This window comes from Rhinoderma darwinii, unplaced genomic scaffold, assembly GCF_050947455.1.
Source record: "Rhinoderma darwinii isolate aRhiDar2 unplaced genomic scaffold, aRhiDar2.hap1 Scaffold_4099, whole genome shotgun sequence".
In the NCBI taxonomy this organism is placed as follows: domain Eukaryota; kingdom Metazoa; phylum Chordata; class Amphibia; order Anura; family Rhinodermatidae; genus Rhinoderma; species Rhinoderma darwinii.
In genome coordinates this window covers 15,788-28,065 of record NW_027463672.1, presented here as the reverse complement: position 1 = coordinate 28,065, position 12,278 = coordinate 15,788, and the positions used below count along the sequence as shown (strand labels likewise).

Here is a 12,278-nt window from a genome sequence, read left to right as displayed (position 1 = left end):
ATGGAATTGCCTAGAAGTAGGCTGAATCGCTGCAAGGGCTGAACAGCAGTATCGGGCAGGCTCGGGCAACGCGCGGCCCGTTCGGGTTATCGCTTCTCGGCCTTTTGGCTAAGATCAAGTGTAGTATCTGTTCTTATCAGTTTAATATCTGATACGTCCCCTATCTGGGGACCATATATTAAATGGATTTTTAGAACAGGGAGATGGAAATAGAGCTTGCTCTGTCCACTCCACGCATTGACCTGGTATTGCAGTATTTCCAGGACCGGTGCACCCTTTCCTTATGTGTTGACTAAAAGCAGATTCCAAAAGTGTTTTTTGTCTTTGCTATTGTTTCTGTCTTTCTGAAGGGATCTCCCCTTTTAATCCCATTATTTCAACACCTGTTGGACAATGCATGAGTGATAATGAGCTCATTGATTAAATGCAATTAATGAATAGATTGCCACCTCTTGTTGTGTGTCGTCTGTGTTTCTGTGTTTCCGGCATTTCACATTGGAACACCTCATTCACCTTCCTTGTCTTCTCTCCGCCCTCCCTTTTAGGTAAGTTAAAGAGCTGCACCTGAGCCAGCCACCGATTGATTGATTGATTGATTGATTGATTGATTGATTGATTGATGCAGCACAACAGTCAAATAGTGGAGTGGAGTAGGGGAACAGCAAACAGCCAATAAAGCAGCCCGCCCGCTCGCCTGCCCGCCACAATGGACCTACCTGTGTACACTAGATGGATGTGATGGAATGTACTGTCGTCCCTACATTTCAAGAAGAAGTAAGAATTGCAGTTGCAACAAAGCCTTGCTTGCCTACAAAGAGAGCAGCAATTTGGATTTGTTACTATGTTACCTAGAAGAATAACAAACTGTGCAAGGATGGAGGTTGTAGGAGCAAGGAGAAGTTGTCTGTAAAGTTGGTGGATGCCTATTTTCCATTTTGCAGTCCCTTGTCTCCCTCTTGTGGCCTCCTGGAGGCAACTAGCTGTGCAAAAAAAAGACAGCCTGGCGGCCGGCTGTTGCAGTGTTGCCCTCTCAGGCAACACTGAGTGACTGACTGAGCCTCACCGTCTTATATAAAGTTCAGACGGAACTTTGCACGTGTCATAGTGGAGCCCTCAGGATTCCAGAGCCAGCTTTCTGACATCATAATGGGGCCTCAGAGATAAAAGCCTGGGCCCAGGCAGTGTTGGTCAGTGCTGCTCAGCAGGCAGCACTGGACTGGACTGGATTACAGCTGATACAAGGTGTGAAGGAACAAGGGGTGGCTGTGGGCATGCACTTGCTGCCGCTGCCAGTGTTTATCTGCATGGCAGCAGGGCATTTGGGCGTTGCCAGGAAGGCGTTTTTATGTAGATTCCTCCTCTTTCAGCACTGCATTGTGGTGCAAGCAAAAGAAGCAAATCCTGTCTGGCTTCCTCTCCGGCCTTTATTCACCTCCCGTGTAGCTGTGAGTGTGTGAGCCTGCAGGGCCCCATGGAATTGCCTCGAAGTAGGCTGAATCGCTGCAAGGGCTGAACAGCAGTATCGGGCAGGCTCGGGCAACGCGCGGCCCGTTCGGGTTATCGCTTCTCGGCCTTTTGGCTAAGATCAAGTGTAGTATCTGTTCTTATCAGTTTAATATCTGATACGTCCCCTATCTGGGGACCATATATTAAATGGATTTTTAGAACAGGGAGATGGAAATAGAGCTTGCTCTGTCCACTCCACGCATTGACCTGGTATTGCAGTATTTCCAGGACCGGTGCACCCTTTCCTTATGTGTTGACTAAAAGCAGATTCCAAAAGTGTTTTTTGTCTTTGCTATTGTTTCTGTCTTTCTGAAGGGATCTCCCCTTTTAATCCCATTATTTCAACACCTGTTGGACAATGCATGAGTGATAATGAGCTCATTGATTAAATGCAATTAATGAATAGATTGCCACCTCTTGTTGTGTGTCGTCTGTGTTTCTGTGTTTCCGGCATTTCACATTGGAACACCTCATTCACCTTCCTTGTCTTCTCTCCGCCCTCCCTTTTAGGTAAGTTAAAGAGCTGCACCTGAGCCAGCCACTGATTGATTGATTGATTGATTGATTGATTGATTGATTGATTGATTGATGCAGCACAACAGTCAAATAGTGGAGTGGAGTAGGGGAACAGCAAACAGCCAATAAAGCAGCCCGCCCGCTCGCCTGCCCGCCACAATGGACCTACCTGTGTACACTAGATGGATGTGATGGAATGTACTGTCGTCCCTACATTTCAAGAAGAAGTAAGAATTGCAGTTGCAACAAAGCCTTGCTTGCCTACAAAGAGAGCAGCAATTTGGATTTGTTACTATGTTACCTAGAAGAATAACAAACTGTGCAAGGATGGAGGTTGTAGGAGCAAGGAGAAGTTGTCTGTAAAGTTGGTGGATGCCTATTTTCCATTTTGCAGTCCCTTGTCTCCCTCTTGTGGCCTCCTGGAGGCAACTAGCTGTGCAAAAAAAAGACAGCCTGGCGGCCGGCTGTTGCAGTGTTGCCCTCTCAGGCAACACTGAGTGACTGACTGAGCCTCACCGTCTTATATAAAGTTCAGACGGAACTTTGCACGTGTCATAGTGGAGCCCTCAGGATTCCAGAGCCAGCTTTCTGACATCATAATGGGGCCTCAGAGATAAAAGCCTGGGCCCAGGCAGTGTTGGTCAGTGCTGCTCAGCAGGCAGCACTGGACTGGACTGGATTACAGCTGATACAAGGTGTGAAGGAACAAGGGGTGGCTGTGGGCATGCACTTGCTGCCGCTGCCAGTGTTTATCTGCATGGCAGCAGGGCATTTGGGCGTTGCCAGGAAGGCGTTTTTATGTAGATTCCTCCTCTTTCAGCACTGCATTGTGGTGCAAGCAAAAGAAGCAAATCCTGTCTGGCTTCCTCTCCGGCCTTTATTCACCTCCCGTGTAGCTGTGAGTGTGTGAGCCTGCAGGGCCCCATGGAATTGCCTAGAAGTAGGCTGAATCGCTGCAAGGGCTGAACAGCAGTATCGGGCAGGCTCGGGCAACGCGCGGCCCGTTCGGGTTATCGCTTCTCGGCCTTTTGGCTAAGATCAAGTGTAGTATCTGTTCTTATCAGTTTAATATCTGATACGTCCCCTATCTGGGGACCATATATTAAATGGATTTTTAGAACAGGGAGATGGAAATAGAGCTTGCTCTGTCCACTCCACGCATTGACCTGGTATTGCAGTATTTCCAGGACCGGTGCACCCTTTCCTTATGTGTTGACTAAAAGCAGATTCCAAAAGTGTTTTTTGTCTTTGCTATTGTTTCTGTCTTTCTGAAGGGATCTCCCCTTTTAATCCCATTATTTCAACACCTGTTGGACAATGCATGAGTGATAATGAGCTCATTGATTAAATGCAATTAATGAATAGATTGCCACCTCTTGTTGTGTGTCGTCTGTGTTTCTGTGTTTCCGGCATTTCACATTGGAACACCTCATTCACCTTCCTTGTCTTCTCTCCGCCCTCCCTTTTAGGTAAGTTAAAGAGCTGCACCTGAGCCAGCCACTGATTGATTGATTGATTGATTGATTGATTGATTGATTGATTGATTGATGCAGCACAACAGTCAAATAGTGGAGTGGAGTAGGGGAACAGCAAACAGCCAATAAAGCAGCCCGCCCGCTCGCCTGCCCGCCACAATGGACCTACCTGTGTACACTAGATGGATGTGATGGAATGTACTGTCGTCCCTACATTTCAAGAAGAAGTAAGAATTGCAGTTGCAACAAAGCCTTGCTTGCCTACAAAGAGAGCAGCAATTTGGATTTGTTACTATGTTACCTAGAAGAATAACAAACTGTGCAAGGATGGAGGTTGTAGGAGCAAGGAGAAGTTGTCTGTAAAGTTGGTGGATGCCTATTTTCCATTTTGCAGTCCCTTGTCTCCCTCTTGTGGCCTCCTGGAGGCAACTAGCTGTGCAAAAAAAAGACAGCCTGGCGGCCGGCTGTTGCAGTGTTGCCCTCTCAGGCAACACTGAGTGACTGACTGAGCCTCACCGTCTTATATAAAGTTCAGACGGAACTTTGCACGTGTCATAGTGGAGCCCTCAGGATTCCAGAGCCAGCTTTCTGACATCATAATGGGGCCTCAGAGATAAAAGCCTGGGCCCAGGCAGTGTTGGTCAGTGCTGCTCAGCAGGCAGCACTGGACTGGACTGGATTACAGCTGATACAAGGTGTGAAGGAACAAGGGGTGGCTGTGGGCATGCACTTGCTGCCGCTGCCAGTGTTTATCTGCATGGCAGCAGGGCATTTGGGCGTTGCCAGGAAGGCGTTTTTATGTAGATTCCTCCTCTTTCAGCACTGCATTGTGGTGCAAGCAAAAGAAGCAAATCCTGTCTGGCTTCCTCTCCGGCCTTTATTCACCTCCCGTGTAGCTGTGAGTGTGTGAGCCTGCAGGGCCCCATGGAATTGCCTCGAAGTAGGCTGAATCGCTGCAAGGGCTGAACAGCAGTATCGGGCAGGCTCGGGCAACGCGCGGCCCGTTCGGGTTATCGCTTCTCGGCCTTTTGGCTAAGATCAAGTGTAGTATCTGTTCTTATCAGTTTAATATCTGATACGTCCCCTATCTGGGGACCATATATTAAATGGATTTTTAGAACAGGGAGATGGAAATAGAGCTTGCTCTGTCCACTCCACGCATTGACCTGGTATTGCAGTATTTCCAGGACCGGTGCACCCTTTCCTTATGTGTTGACTAAAAGCAGATTCCAAAAGTGTTTTTTGTCTTTGCTATTGTTTCTGTCTTTCTGAAGGGATCTCCCCTTTTAATCCCATTATTTCAACACCTGTTGGACAATGCATGAGTGATAATGAGCTCATTGATTAAATGCAATTAATGAATAGATTGCCACCTCTTGTTGTGTGTCGTCTGTGTTTCTGTGTTTCCGGCATTTCACATTGGAACACCTCATTCACCTTCCTTGTCTTCTCTCCGCCCTCCCTTTTAGGTAAGTTAAAGAGCTGCACCTGAGCCAGCCACTGATTGATTGATTGATTGATTGATTGATTGATTGATTGATTGATTGATTGATTGATTGATTGATTGATGCAGCACAACAGTCAAATAGTGGAGTGGAGTAGGGGAACAGCAAACAGCCAATAAAGCAGCCCGCCCGCTCGCCTGCCCGCCACAATGGACCTACCTGTGTACACTAGATGGATGTGATGGAATGTACTGTCGTCCCTACATTTCAAGAAGAAGTAAGAATTGCAGTTGCAACAAAGCCTTGCTTGCCTACAAAGAGAGCAGCAATTTGGATTTGTTACTATGTTACCTAGAAGAATAACAAACTGTGCAAGGATGGAGGTTGTAGGAGCAAGGAGAAGTTGTCTGTAAAGTTGGTGGATGCCTATTTTCCATTTTGCAGTCCCTTGTCTCCCTCTTGTGGCCTCCTGGAGGCAACTAGCTGTGCAAAAAAAAGACAGCCTGGCGGCCGGCTGTTGCAGTGTTGCCCTCTCAGGCAACACTGAGTGACTGACTGAGCCTCACCGTCTTATATAAAGTTCAGACGGAACTTTGCACGTGTCATAGTGGAGCCCTCAGGATTCCAGAGCCAGCTTTCTGACATCATAATGGGGCCTCAGAGATAAAAGCCTGGGCCCAGGCAGTGTTGGTCAGTGCTGCTCAGCAGGCAGCACTGGACTGGACTGGATTACAGCTGATACAAGGTGTGAAGGAACAAGGGGTGGCTGTGGGCATGCACTTGCTGCCGCTGCCAGTGTTTATCTGCATGGCAGCAGGGCATTTGGGCGTTGCCAGGAAGGCGTTTTTATGTAGATTCCTCCTCTTTCAGCACTGCATTGTGGTGCAAGCAAAATAAGCAAATCCTGTCTGGCTTCCTCTCCGGCCTTTATTCACCTCCCGTGTAGCTGTGAGTGTGTGAGCCTGCAGGGCCCCATGGAATTGCCTAGAAGTAGGCTGAATCGCTGCAAGGGCTGAACAGCAGTATCGGGCAGGCTCGGGCAACGCGCGGCCCGTTCGGGTTATCGCTTCTCGGCCTTTTGGCTAAGATCAAGTGTAGTATCTGTTCTTATCAGTTTAATATCTGATACGTCCCCTATCTGGGGACCATATATTAAATGGATTTTTAGAACAGGGAGATGGAAATAGAGCTTGCTCTGTCCACTCCACGCATTGACCTGGTATTGCAGTATTTCCAGGACCGGTGCACCCTTTCCTTATGTGTTGACTAAAAGCAGATTCCAAAAGTGTTTTTTGTCTTTGCTATTGTTTCTGTCTTTCTGAAGGGATCTCCCCTTTTAATCCCATTATTTCAACACCTGTTGGACAATGCATGAGTGATAATGAGCTCATTGATTAAATGCAATTAATGAATAGATTGCCACCTCTTGTTGTGTGTCGTCTGTGTTTCTGTGTTTCCGGCATTTCACATTGGAACACCTCATTCACCTTCCTTGTCTTCTCTCCGCCCTCCCTTTTAGGTAAGTTAAAGAGCTGCACCTGAGCCAGCCACTGATTGATTGATTGATTGATTGATTGATTGATTGATTGATTGATGCAGCACAACAGTCAAATAGTGGAGTGGAGTAGGGGAACAGCAAACAGCCAATAAAGCAGCCCGCCCGCTCGCCTGCCCGCCACAATGGACCTACCTGTGTACACTAGATGGATGTGATGGAATGTACTGTCGTCCCTACATTTCAAGAAGAAGTAAGAATTGCAGTTGCAACAAAGCCTTGCTTGCCTACAAAGAGAGCAGCAATTTGGATTTGTTACTATGTTACCTAGAAGAATAACAAACTGTGCAAGGATGGAGGTTGTAGGAGCAAGGAGAAGTTGTCTGTAAAGTTGGTGGATGCCTATTTTCCATTTTGCAGTCCCTTGTCTCCCTCTTGTGGCCTCCTGGAGGCAACTAGCTGTGCAAAAAAAAGACAGCCTGGCGGCCGGCTGTTGCAGTGTTGCCCTCTCAGGCAACACTGAGTGACTGACTGAGCCTCACCGTCTTATATAAAGTTCAGACGGAACTTTGCACGTGTCATAGTGGAGCCCTCAGGATTCCAGAGCCAGCTTTCTGACATCATAATGGGGCCTCAGAGATAAAAGCCTGGGCCCAGGCAGTGTTGGTCAGTGCTGCTCAGCAGGCAGCACTGGACTGGACTGGATTACAGCTGATACAAGGTGTGAAGGAACAAGGGGTGGCTGTGGGCATGCACTTGCTGCCGCTGCCAGTGTTTATCTGCATGGCAGCAGGGCATTTGGGCGTTGCCAGGAAGGCGTTTTTATGTAGATTCCTCCTCTTTCAGCACTGCATTGTGGTGCAAGCAAAAGAAGCAAATCCTGTCTGGCTTCCTCTCCGGCCTTTATTCACCTCCCGTGTAGCTGTGAGTGTGTGAGCCTGCAGGGCCCCATGGAATTGCCTAGAAGTAGGCTGAATCGCTGCAAGGGCTGAACAGCAGTATCGGGCAGGCTCGGGCAACGCGCGGCCCGTTCGGGTTATCGCTTCTCGGCCTTTTGGCTAAGATCAAGTGTAGTATCTGTTCTTATCAGTTTAATATCTGATACGTCCCCTATCTGGGGACCATATATTAAATGGATTTTTAGAACAGGGAGATGGAAATAGAGCTTGCTCTGTCCACTCCACGCATTGACCTGGTATTGCAGTATTTCCAGGACCGGTGCACCCTTTCCTTATGTGTTGACTAAAAGCAGATTCCAAAAGTGTTTTTTGTCTTTGCTATTGTTTCTGTCTTTCTGAAGGGATCTCCCCTTTTAATCCCATTATTTCAACACCTGTTGGACAATGCATGAGTGATAATGAGCTCATTGATTAAATGCAATTAATGAATAGATTGCCACCTCTTGTTGTGTGTCGTCTGTGTTTCTGTGTTTCCGGCATTTCACATTGGAACACCTCATTCACCTTCCTTGTCTTCTCTCCGCCCTCCCTTTTAGGTAAGTTAAAGAGCTGCACCTGAGCCAGCCACTGATTGATTGATTGATTGATTGATTGATTGATTGATTGATTGATGCAGCACAACAGTCAAATAGTGGAGTGGAGTAGGGGAACAGCAAACAGCCAATAAAGCAGCCCGCCCGCTCGCCTGCCCGCCACAATGGACCTACCTGTGTACACTAGATGGATGTGATGGAATGTACTGTCGTCCCTACATTTCAAGAAGAAGTAAGAATTGCAGTTGCAACAAAGCCTTGCTTGCCTACAAAGAGAGCAGCAATTTGGATTTGTTACTATGTTACCTAGAAGAATAACAAACTGTGCAAGGATGGAGGTTGTAGGAGCAAGGAGAAGTTGTCTGTAAAGTTGGTGGATGCCTATTTTCCATTTTGCAGTCCCTCGTCTCCCTCTTGTGGCCTCCTGGAGGCAACTAGCTGTGCAAAAAAAAGACAGCCTGGCGGCCGGCTGTTGCAGTGTTGCCCTCTCAGGCAACACTGAGTGACTGACTGAGCCTCACCGTCTTATATAAAGTTCAGACGGAACTTTGCACGTGTCATAGTGGAGCCCTCAGGATTCCAGAGCCAGCTTTCTGACATCATAATGGGGCCTCAGAGATAAAAGCCTGGGCCCAGGCAGTGTTGGTCAGTGCTGCTCAGCAGGCAGCACTGGACTGGACTGGATTACAGCTGATACAAGGTGTGAAGGAACAAGGGGTGGCTGTGGGCATGCACTTGCTGCCGCTGCCAGTGTTTATCTGCATGGCAGCAGGGCATTTGGGCGTTGCCAGGAAGGCGTTTTTATGTAGATTCCTCCTCTTTCAGCACTGCATTGTGGTGCAAGCAAAAGAAGCAAATCCTGTCTGGCTTCCTCTCCGGCCTTTATTCACCTCCCGTGTAGCTGTGAGTGTGTGAGCCTGCAGGGCCCCATGGAATTGCCTAGAAGTAGGCTGAATCGCTGCAAGGGCTGAACAGCAGTATCGGGCAGGCTCGGGCAACGCGCGGCCCGTTCGGGTTATCGCTTCTCGGCCTTTTGGCTAAGATCAAGTGTAGTATCTGTTCTTATCAGTTTAATATCTGATACGTCCCCTATCTGGGGACCATATATTAAATGGATTTTTAGAACAGGGAGATGGAAATAGAGCTTGCTCTGTCCACTCCACGCATTGACCTGGTATTGCAGTATTTCCAGGACCGGTGCACCCTTTCCTTATGTGTTGACTAAAAGCAGATTCCAAAAGTGTTTTTTGTCTTTGCTATTGTTTCTGTCTTCATGAAGGGATCTCCCCTTTTAATCCCATTATTTCAACACCTGTTGGACAATGCATGAGTGATAATGAGCTCATTGATTAAATGCAATTAATGAATAGATTGCCACCTCTTGTTGTGTGTCGTCTGTGTTTCTGTGTTTCCGGCATTTCACATTGGAACACCTCATTCACCTTCCTTGTCTTCTCTCCGCCCTCCCTTTTAGGTAAGTTAAAGAGCTGCACCTGAGCCAGCCACTGATTGATTGATTGATTGATTGATTGATTGATTGATTGATTGATTGATGCAGCACAACAGTCAAATAGTGGAGTGGAGTAGGGGAACAGCAAACAGCCAATAAAGCAGCCCGCCCGCTCGCCTGCCCGCCACAATGGACCTACCTGTGTACACTAGATGGATGTGATGGAATGTACTGTCGTCCCTACATTTCAAGAAGAAGTAAGAATTGCAGTTGCAACAAAGCCTTGCTTGCCTACAAAGAGAGCAGCAATTTGGATTTGTTACTATGTTACCTAGAAGAATAACAAACTGTGCAAGGATGGAGGTTGTAGGAGCAAGGAGAAGTTGTCTGTAAAGTTGGTGGATGCCTATTTTCCATTTTGCAGTCCCTTGTCTCCCTCTTGTGGCCTCCTGGAGGCAACTAGCTGTGCAAAAAAAAGACAGCCTGGCGGCCGGCTGTTGCAGTGTTGCCCTCTCAGGCAACACTGAGTGACTGACTGAGCCTCACCGTCTTATATAAAGTTCAGACGGAACTTTGCACGTGTCATAGTGGAGCCCTCAGGATTCCAGAGCCAGCTTTCTGACATCATAATGGGGCCTCAGAGATAAAAGCCTGGGCCCAGGCAGTGTTGGTCAGTGCTGCTCAGCAGGCAGCACTGGACTGGACTGGATTACAGCTGATACAAGGTGTGAAGGAACAAGGGGTGGCTGTGGGCATGCACTTGCTGCCGCTGCCAGTGTTTATCTGCATGGCAGCAGGGCATTTGGGCGTTGCCAGGAAGGCGTTTTTATGTAGATTCCTCCTCTTTCAGCACTGCATTGTGGTGCAAGCAAAAGAAGCAAATCCTGTCTGGCTTCCTCTCCGGCCTTTATTCACCTCCCGTGTAGCTGTGAGTGTGTGAGCCTGCAGGGCCCCATGGAATTGCCTAGAAGTAGGCTGAATCGCTGCAAGGGCTGAACAGCAGTATCGGGCAGGCTCGGGCAACGCGCGGCCCGTTCGGGTTATCGCTTCTCGGCCTTTTGGCTAAGATCAAGTGTAGTATCTGTTCTTATCAGTTTAATATCTGATACGTCCCCTATCTGGGGACCATATATTAAATGGATTTTTAGAACAGGGAGATGGAAATAGAGCTTGCTCTGTCCACTCCACGCATTGACCTGGTATTGCAGTATTTCCAGGACCGGTGCACCCTTTCCTTATGTGTTGACTAAAAGCAGATTCCAAAAGTGTTTTTTGTCTTTGCTATTGTTTCTGTCTTCATGAAGGGATCTCCCCTTTTAATCCCATTATTTCAACACCTGTTGGACAATGCATGAGTGATAATGAGCTCATTGATTAAATGCAATTAATGAATAGATTGCCACCTCTTGTTGTGTGTCGTCTGTGTTTCTGTGTTTCCGGCATTTCACATTGGAACACCTCATTCACCTTCCTTGTCTTCTCTCCGCCCTCCCTTTTAGGTAAGTTAAAGAGCTGCACCTGAGCCAGCCACTGATTGATTGATTGATTGATTGATTGATTGATTGATTGATTGATTGATTGATTGATTGATGCAGCACAACAGTCAAATAGTGGAGTGGAGTAGGGGAACAGCAAACAGCCAATAAAGCAGCCCGCCCGCTCGCCTGCCCGCCACAATGGACCTACCTGTGTACACTAGATGGATGTGATGGAATGTACTGTCGTCCCTACATTTCAAGAAGAAGTAAGAATTGCAGTTGCAACAAAGCCTTGCTTGCCTACAAAGAGAGCAGCAATTTGGATTTGTTACTATGTTACCTAGAAGAATAACAAACTGTGCAAGGATGGAGGTTGTAGGAGCAAGGAGAAGTTGTCTGTAAAGTTGGTGGATGCCTATTTTCCATTTTGCAGTCCCTTGTCTCCCTCTTGTGGCCTCCTGGAGGCAACTAGCTGTGCAAAAAAAAGACAGCCTGGCGGCCGGCTGTTGCAGTGTTGCCCTCTCAGGCAACACTGAGTGACTGACTGAGCCTCACCGTCTTATATAAAGTTCAGACGGAACTTTGCACGTGTCATAGTGGAGCCCTCAGGATTCCAGAGCCAGCTTTCTGACATCATAATGGGGCCTCAGAGATAAAAGCCTGGGCCCAGGCAGTGTTGGTCAGTGCTGCTCAGCAGGCAGCACTGGACTGGACTGGATTACAGCTGATACAAGGTGTGAAGGAACAAGGGGTGGCTGTGGGCATGCACTTGCTGCCGCTGCCAGTGTTTATCTGCATGGCAGCAGGGCATTTGGGCGTTGCCAGGAAGGCGTTTTTATGTAGATTCCTCCTCTTTCAGCACTGCATTGTGGTGCAAGCAAAAGAAGCAAATCCTGTCTGGCTTCCTCTCCGGCCTTTATTCACCTCCCGTGTAGCTGTGAGTGTGTGAGCCTGCAGGGCCCCATGGAATTGCCTAGAAGTAGGCTGAATCGCTGCAAGGGCTGAACAGCAGTATCGGGCAGGCTCGGGCAACGCGCGGCCCGTTCGGGTTATCGCTTCTCGGCCTTTTGGCTAAGATCAAGTGTAGTATCTGTTCTTATCAGTTTAATATCTGATACGTCCCCTATCTGGGGACCATATATTAAATGGATTTTTAGAACAGGGAGATGGAAATAGAGCTTGCTCTGTCCACTCCACGCATTGACCTGGTATTGCAGTATTTCCAGGACCGGTGCACCCTTTCCTTATGTGTTGACTAAAAACAGATTCCAAAAGTGTTTTTTGTCTTTGCTATTGTTTCTGTCTTTCTGAAGGGATCTCCCCTTTTAATCCCATTATTTCAACACCTGTTGGACAATGCATGAGTGATAATGAGCTCATTGATTAAATGCAATTAATGAATAGATTGCCACCTCTTGTTG

General features: G+C 47.7%; 9 non-coding genes across 9 annotated transcripts; all 9 read left to right on the top strand.

Annotated features, from left to right (window-relative positions):
• The first annotated feature begins 88 nt into the window (after positions 1-88).
• Positions 89-279, top strand: LOC142709465 (U2 spliceosomal RNA). The gene has a single exon (XR_012869025.1). It is a non-coding gene; the product is annotated as a U2 spliceosomal RNA (small nuclear RNA).
• Positions 280-1,559: 1,280 nt separating this feature from the next.
• LOC142709464 (U2 spliceosomal RNA) lies at positions 1,560-1,750 on the top strand. The gene has a single exon (XR_012869024.1). It is a non-coding gene; the product is annotated as a U2 spliceosomal RNA (small nuclear RNA).
• Positions 1,751-3,034: 1,284 nt separating this feature from the next.
• On the top strand, positions 3,035-3,225 carry LOC142709463 (U2 spliceosomal RNA). The gene has a single exon (XR_012869023.1). It is a non-coding gene; the product is annotated as a U2 spliceosomal RNA (small nuclear RNA).
• A 1,284-nt stretch (positions 3,226-4,509) lies between these two features.
• Positions 4,510-4,700, top strand: LOC142709462 (U2 spliceosomal RNA). The gene has a single exon (XR_012869022.1). It is a non-coding gene; the product is annotated as a U2 spliceosomal RNA (small nuclear RNA).
• A 1,304-nt stretch (positions 4,701-6,004) lies between these two features.
• LOC142709461 (U2 spliceosomal RNA) lies at positions 6,005-6,195 on the top strand. Its single transcript, XR_012869021.1, has one exon. It is a non-coding gene; the product is annotated as a U2 spliceosomal RNA (small nuclear RNA).
• A 1,280-nt stretch (positions 6,196-7,475) lies between these two features.
• LOC142709460 (U2 spliceosomal RNA) lies at positions 7,476-7,666 on the top strand. The gene has a single exon (XR_012869020.1). It is a non-coding gene; the product is annotated as a U2 spliceosomal RNA (small nuclear RNA).
• A 1,280-nt stretch (positions 7,667-8,946) lies between these two features.
• LOC142709458 (U2 spliceosomal RNA) lies at positions 8,947-9,137 on the top strand. The gene has a single exon (XR_012869018.1). It is a non-coding gene; the product is annotated as a U2 spliceosomal RNA (small nuclear RNA).
• A 1,284-nt stretch (positions 9,138-10,421) lies between these two features.
• Positions 10,422-10,612, top strand: LOC142709457 (U2 spliceosomal RNA). Its single transcript, XR_012869017.1, has one exon. It is a non-coding gene; the product is annotated as a U2 spliceosomal RNA (small nuclear RNA).
• Positions 10,613-11,908: 1,296 nt separating this feature from the next.
• LOC142709456 (U2 spliceosomal RNA) lies at positions 11,909-12,099 on the top strand. The gene has a single exon (XR_012869016.1). It is a non-coding gene; the product is annotated as a U2 spliceosomal RNA (small nuclear RNA).
• The last annotated feature ends 179 nt before the right edge of the window (positions 12,100-12,278 follow it).